The 7,894-nt window shown below is 44.5% G+C and overlaps 1 pseudogene; it reads right to left on the bottom strand.

The window, feature by feature from the left end:
* Positions 1 to 6,264: 6,264 nt before the first annotated feature.
* LOC148161851 (deoxyribose-phosphate aldolase-like) lies at positions 6,265 to 7,374 on the bottom strand (annotated as a pseudogene).
* Positions 7,375 to 7,894: the final 520 nt, after the last annotated feature.

Here is a 7,894-nt window from a genome sequence, read left to right as displayed (position 1 = left end):
CACAGGGGTCTCAGAGGAGAGCTGAGTGCATTGAGCAGGAGGGTGTGGGCAGGGCGGGCTCCAGGGGTGGCTGTGGGTCTCCCGTGTGAGAGTTGTGACAGGTGAGGGCCGTGAGGAGGTTCCTGGCTGAGGACAGGTGAGGCCCAGGTGGAGAGCTGGCCGAGCATCTTCTGTGCCACCAGCCTCACCCAACATACACGACGTCATCGTCTGTCCCTGTCACTCCGGTTCAGACGTCTCAGAGTTGCCAGGCTGAGACATTTGTTTGAGCTTCTTTCTTTGAGTGTGTGTGAAGTTGCAAAACTTAGATGGTGGAAATGACAGGTCATCAGAACATCTGTTACTCTTTTATTTCCTGCTCTTCTTCCAATCACCAAAGTGAATCATACCTGCTACTGGAAGGGGCTATCTGTGCTTTTTTATTTCCTGTTTCAATTAAATAATGGGAGAACAATCTTCTGAAATACTAAAAGAATCCTTTGTGGGTGTTCATGTTTTCCTCTTCCATGAACCACATTCTGATATTAGAAATTATGTTTTAAAGTAAAACACAGCCTCAGAGCTGTAACAGGGTGCCGTGCCCTTTGTGAGAGGGACACATGGAGAAGGAGTGTAGGTTCTTTAGGAGCTCGGGGAGTGGTGCATCGTGCTCCCAAAGGAAATTGAACCCCCTGTTAGCCTTCCCCGAGGGAGCTGCTTACCTGGTGGCCCATCCTGGGCTCTGGAAGCTTGACCCGGTGAGTCACTTGCAACTTGAGCTGGGGAATTTATGAAGAAAACGGAAGGAATCCTGGAGGGTGCCTGCATCCTTTGTACTTGGACAACTCCATGTAGCAAAGGAACTCATCACCCGTGAGGTGTGTTGGGATCCCTGAGGGAAAGGGCTTCGCTTCGTGGGCTGAGGTTGTGTCTTCATCCTTATCTGGACCAGAGCCATGTTGTGTGGCTATGGAGATCCAGACCCTTATGTGACCACATTATTATTATTATTATTATTATTATTATTATTATTATTATTATTATTTTAAGAAAGCAATATAGATATTGACTTCGAGATATGAATATCAAAAGGAAAAACACAAGGTCTCCTATATATATAATGATTGAACTTGTGGTATCTCTCATTAATATGGGTAATGTAGGGCTGCCTGTATGAGAAAGATGAAGGGATTATATTTTGATAGAAGTGTGCTGTGCATACATAGTGTTTTATTCTGTCATTTGCCTTATTTCTCTGAAGGGAAAATGGAGTGGTGACTGGAGCTTGGTTTCTGATTTTACGGAATGGGAGACAAGTGAATTGAAAAAGCAGCATTGGTGCTGACACGGTGCTCAGCATCCAGTGAGTGAAGATTTGTAGCTTGGACTTGGAAGTGTCGGTGTTCAGCGAGGATATTGTCCGAGTTTCCAGCACATGGTATCACCTGGCTGGTGTGCCTAATTAGGCCAATTCCTGCCTTTCTAAGGGCAGCTTGAAAGTGGCTTGAAACCCTAGGGCATTTGTGGAGTGGTCTGGATGGGACACCTGTGTGGGCCAGTGTAGATACCACCCAGGGAATTCCAGAGCTAATGATGAGCACATTTGTGAGGCTGGAGTTTGCTTCTCTGTGAGAAGCCTTGAGCTGGAGTGGAAAGAAGTTGCTGGGTCTTATGACTCACTGTGTCAGCAGGTCTGAGCCTGGCAGGGTAGTCGGATCAGATAGCTGGGAGGTTGTGATGCCCTGGTGGTGGACCGTCGGTCATGATGGGCAGGCCAGCTTGCTACAGGGACAGAGACCGTGTTCTACTCCCTGGCCAGCCCTCCTGCTGCAGATGTGATAAGAGCGTTGTTCCCTGTTTCGTTCTCGAGCCCTCGGCTCAGCCAGGTGGTGGGTGGGAAGAAGCCCACACACAGCATTATTGATTCTTGCCCAGTGTGCCCCCTGCTTCCTCAGAGGAGGCACAGCAGATGTCCCCTGCCTCGTGTCGGTGAATTCAGCTGGGAGAAGCACTTCTTCCAGAGCCACAAGCCTGAGAAATCCTCTCCACATTCCTGTGCTGTGTGCAAGAGGTCACTTTTTATGTGGAACTGAAATCTTAGCTCCTCTGTTTGGAACTGAGGCCACACAGGACACCAGTCTCCATGAAGGTCTAGTTCCAAGTGGAACCTGATGTGTGAGACTGAGGCTGAACCTGTGCAGTCTGCTGACCCTGCTGCAGGCTCCTTCCTGAAATCTGTGCAGCAAAGCCTGGTTTGTGATGACATCACAGGAAAGAGGGACAGGTTCACCACTCTGCCTGACGACGGGAGGATTCTGGACTTTAATCGCAGGTGGTTGGTGCAGGGAGGAGAGAAGTCTGTTTCCCAGGACCTTGGCCAGAGGGAGATTTGGACCCTGGGATGGGTCTCTGTTCAGCTTTCTCAGATGAGCACCTCAGGCAAGAGGAGGAAGTGTGTGTGCTCACCTGTAACTGAGGAAGGTGTCTGGTTTCAGGTCTCATGTGCAGGTGGAGTCCTCGTGTGGCTCATTTTCCTGATGGTGTTCAGGGTACAGTAGGTGGACCCCCTGGTCCTGCGCATTCCGGTTGTGCAAGAGCCCTGGGGCACCTTTTCCCCAGGGCTTTGGAACAGGAAATAGGAGGGAGTCAGTGGTGAAACCATCAGTGTAGGCCTCTGGTTCTGCCCTGCTGAGATGGACTGGTGACTGTGATAACTGCTATGGAAATACAGAGCATGAGACAGGGCAGGGGTGCTGAAGGGGAGGTGGGGGTGGTGCTTGCTATTCACATAGGTGCTAGTGGGCCCTCACAAGGAAGGTGATCCTTGAGTCAAGATCTAAAGAAGGTGAGTGATATCACATCAAGAGCATTCTAAAGGGAAGGGAAAACATGTGCAAAGGCCCTGGGGCAGGAGCACACCGGGTATGTCCAGGAGCAGCAAGAAGACACTGTGGCCACAGGAGACAGCTTAGGACATGACCTCAGGGAGCTGACAGAGGGAGACAGAAAGCCATTGCAGGGTTGTGACCCCATGGGACCCTTTTTCACTGGGCCATCCTGACTACAGTGTTGAGAACAGATGACAGAGGGTTGAGGATGGGCAAGGGAGGGCCATGATGAAGGTTTTCCAGGAACTCAGGTAAGAGATGGGCTCCAGTGTGGACCAGACAGGTGGCCTTGGAAGAAGTGGTCAGTCATGTTCTGGTTGCATTGAAGATGGAGCTCACTGGATTTGCTGATGGGTTAGATACTGGGAATGGGAGAAAGGAGGAATTGGTGTAACACCCAGCTTTGATTGGTTGTCCTGAGCGAAGGGAAGGAGGAGGTTTCTGGGGGTAGGAGGTTGTCTGTGTTCTGCACGCTCGGGAAGGTGCCTTTCTCAGTGTATCTGCTGATGTGTGTGTCTGGGAGAACAGTTAACATCTACTCCCTCAGCAAATTTCAAGTACAAGTGTTCCCCACTTTTTAAAAGTTCACGGTGAGACACTGGCTTTCTTTGAAAGATCTACGTCATTGCCTGGCTTCAGTAACAGGAAGAAACCTGAAGAGGATTTCCCTCTTATGAAAAAAGTCAAAAACTGAGCATCGCGTTCAGCATCTGTTTTGCTGGGAGCCACTGTAGAGGCGGCGAACACCACAACCAGCTCCTTCCTGGGAACCGCTCACCATGTCCAGCCCCCAGCGCTTTGAATTGTGTCTGTGAGCATCAGCTGTGCTTTATCTCCATCCATTAGGAATTTGTGTCCTGAGGCCTAAGGAAAGCCAAAGAGAAGTCATTTTTGGAGTCTGAGCTTGCTCACTATTTTTTCTGTATAAATGAATGGTAATTCCTCCCTTGGTTTACACCATTTCTGCTGTGAAAGGTTTCCTAAGATCAATGTACTTTCAAATAGTGGGGGAAACTATACCCCATCCTGCTGGGTTAGCTTTAGTCTCCATGCTGCACAGAATGTTCCATGACTTACGGATTTTATCACTCGAACATTGTGCCTCTGACCACCTTCCGTGCCCCCCATCCCCGAATCTGGCAACCACCAGTCTGTTCTCAGTATCTATGCGTTCAGTATATTTTTCCATGTGGAACGTCCATGAACATCTGGTATTTGTCTTTCTGTGTCTGAGTTACTTAGCATAATGCTCCCAAGGTCTCTGTTTCTATGTCTGGTTATTGTGAATAATGCTGCAGTGAACAACGGAGTGCATCTATCTTCTTGAGGTAGTGTTTTTGTGTTCTCTAGATAAATACTCAGTAGAGTAATTCCTGGGTCATGTGGTAGTTGTGTTCATTTTTTCAGGAACCTCTATACTGTTTGTCACAGTGGTTGTACCAATGTACATTCCCACCAACAGTGCACAGGGTCCCCTTGTCTACACACCTTTGACCACACCTGGTGTCTGTCTCTGGGACCATTGCCGTCCCAACAGTTGTGAGGTGATAGCGGATTACAGGTTTGACTTATGTTTCCCTGACGATGATTTGTGATGTTGAACAACGTTTTCTGTGTCTGTTGGTCACCTTGGTGCCATCTTTGGAGCGTATCCGTTCACATATTCTCCCCATTTTTTATACAGGTTTTTGTTTGTTTGTTTTGATTTGTATGAGTGTTTTGGGTATTTTGGATATTAGCCTCTTCTCACACATATGATTTGCAGTTATTTTTTCTCATTGGGTAGTCCACCTTTTAAGTTTTTTATTAGTATTTTTTTTTTTTTTTTGCTGTGCAGAAGATTTCAATTTCATGTCGTTCTACTTGTTTATTTTTGCATTTGTTGCCTTTGCTTTTAGTGTCCGATCTAAAATACTCTTTGCCAAAACCATGTCCAGAAACGTACTACCTGTGCTTTCTTCTCAGAGGTTTATGGATTCAGGTCTTATGTTCAAGTCATTCATCCATTTAAATTTTTGTGTAAGAAAGTGATGCAGTTCCATTCTTCTGCATGTAGCGTGTGGTTTTCCAGTGCAGTTCACTGAAGAGTCAGTCCTTTCCACACTGCATATTGTCTGCTGCTGTGTCGTCAGTTAAGACCATAGCTGTGTGGGTTAGTTTCTCAGCTTTCTTCTGCTTCTGCTTCTGCTTCTTCTTCTCCCTCCTCTTCCTCCTTCCTCCGTTTTTGTCTTAGCGTTTTCCTTTGAGAAAATATTTCTCCCGTAAGAATATACGCAGTGTGGACTTCATTGATTACATGTCATACTATTTGTTAGGACACTTCTCTGACATGTGATTTTTAAATGAGTAGCTGGATCTATAGCTCCCAACAGGTTAAACATTTGGGCAGAACTTCTCAAGTCATGTTATATCCTTCCATCAAATACGGATTGTGTGTGATTGTCATCTTTTGTGATGCTATCAGTTGTGATGATGGATATCTATATTTCCTTCTCTATGATAGTTTTATTAAAGTGATTTTAAGTTTTCTTAAAAATGTGCATTCTAAATCATCCTTATTTTATAATATATATTTATATAAAACATGTTTAAACAGAAGCATTTATTGGAATCAGCTGTTGAAACAGCTGATTAATAAATATTAATAAATATTAATTCCCATTCAGAGTTAATAATATCAGAGCTAAGTTTAAATAAACTTTTAATGTACTGACTCTAATGAGTAAACTTTGCCAAAAATGCTATGACTATCATTTTCCGAGCTTTCTATTCTATTCCATTGACCTGTGTGTCTGTTTCTAGACCAGCACCATACAATTTTATTTTTCCAAAAAAATAAACTACAGAGATTTTTTTTATTTAAAAAATGCAATAGCCTAGTATCATGTACCGACAAGAGTTTCATTAACAAAACAATTAATAGGAGAGCATATCTGTTGCAAAAATTAAAGACAGATTTTCATGGCAGGAAGTTAGTGCCAAGTCAGTGACTCCTGAATTCGTCAGAGTATGGCCGGCAGCTCAGGGATGCTACGTTTTCTTTCACTAAAGACACGTTTCTTGGGCAGTTTAACGTCCCCCACCCTTAGTATTTAATGCTGTCAAAGCTATGATTAATATTTTATTCAGAATTTTTAGGAGAAAATCTTCACAAAATTAACAATACAGATCTTCAAGTAATTAGGACCACTCAGAGGCACCTGAAAAGAATTCCATGTATGGATTCGTTGATTTTTTCTTTTATTCTTTGAATTAAATTCAGTGAAAGTTTTAAGGCGGGAAAAAAGTCAGTTATCTATTCATTCCCTCATGTTTTAATTAAACAATTTTAGCGATTACGTAGAAAAACACATTTTACATGTTGCTGTAAAGCACTTTTCCGGAACTGGTCACAGATTTAAGACATCAGAAGATCATGATAGGCCACCTATCTTCCTGAAACGTGATGGTAAATCTGCCTCTCGATGTCCAAAACCAGAGTACTGGCACCTATTCGGAACAGTTCTGGCGTCAGCCATTCATCTCCCAGCTCTTCCTTCACAAGAGAGAGACAAGCAAGGGAATCCTTGTCACTGCGGTGCCTCCTGCTGGTTTAAAGCCTACCTTGTTTCCAGTTTTCCAGAAGAAATCTCTAATGGCCCACAGCATTACTATAGCTACTGGGAAAGTGGCATTTACCGTTTCTTTTCCAGTAGAGGTCTTAATAAAGTCTGATCCTGCCATCATTGCGATCATACTGGCTTTATAGACATGAGTAAGAGATCCACGTTCTCCTGTAGCTAAGATGGTTTTGAGATGAGCCTCCCCACAGGCCTTGTGAAACTGACCAATCTCATCACACAGGGCTTCCCGCTGGCCGGTCAGCACCAAGGTCCTATTAATCACCACATCCATTTCCATAACTCCATTTTCCACAGCCAATCTGATCTCTTCCAATGGTGTTTTTAAATGAGTCTGTCCAGGGCGCCTGGGTGGCTCAGTTGGTTGGGCGACTGCCTTCGGCTCAGGTCATGATCCTGGAGTCCCGGGATCGAGTCCCACATCGGGCCCCCTGCTCAGCAGGGAGTCTGCTTCTCGCTCTGACCCTCTTCCCTCTCGTGCTATCTCTCATTCTCCCTCTCAAATAAATAAATAAATAAATAAATAAATAAATAAATAAATGAGTCTGTCCAGCTGGAAAGCCAGTGTGCATGGAAGCCACTGGGATGGTACAGCCTGGGGCCTTCAGAGCTTTAACCGCATCACACAGCCGCGTGGTGTAGACATAAACAACAGTGGTCATAAGGCCTTTATCACACATATTTAAACTTTTTAAGAGAGCTTCCCGGATTGGATACTTGGCTTTATAACAGAGCCTTTGAACGTTGGATGATGTGTCATCGTCTGAAAGTGTAGTAAGACCTATAAAGGTAATGGCTTTCAGGAGCCAAGCAGCTTCCCACTCCTTTTTCACTGTTCTGCAAGCCTGGATTTATTCTGCATGCCTCAGAACTGCGGGTTGATTCATTTCTTACTTTTATTCCTAGATTTTTTTTTTTCTTGATGCAATTGTAGATGGCATTGTTTTCTTATTTTCTCTTTGTGGAAGTTTGTCATCACTATACAGAAATGCAACAAGTTGGGACACCTGGTAGCTTAGTCAGTTTAAGCATCTGTCTTTGGCTCAGGTCACAATCCCAGGGTCCTGGCATCGAGAACCTCATTGGGCTCCCTCCTCAGTGGGGTGTCGCCTTCTCCGTCCCCTTCTGCTGCTCACCCTGCTTGTGCTGTTTCTCTCTCTCTGTCAAATAAATAAATAAAATCTTAAAAAAAAACGAAATGCACCAGGTCTCTGTATATTGACTTTGTGTCTTGCAGCTTTCCTGAATTTATTTATTCTAACAGTTTTTTGGTGGAATCTTTAGGGATTTCTATATATAGTATGTCATTTGCAAATAGTGACAGTTTTCCTATTTGGATTTCATCTTTTCTTTTCTTTCATTCTTTCTTTTTCTTTCTTTCTTTCTTTCTTTCTTTCTTTCTTTCTT

The sequence above is a fragment of the Eumetopias jubatus genome, unplaced genomic scaffold (genome assembly GCF_037043125.1).
Source record: "Eumetopias jubatus isolate StellerSeaLion01/CBP00866 unplaced genomic scaffold, mEumJub1_p1.0 scaffold_52, whole genome shotgun sequence".
Taxonomy (NCBI): Eukaryota; Metazoa; Chordata; class Mammalia; order Carnivora; family Otariidae; genus Eumetopias; species Eumetopias jubatus.
Note: the sequence above shows the minus strand (reverse complement) of the source record. Positions and strands in the feature narration are given on the sequence as shown.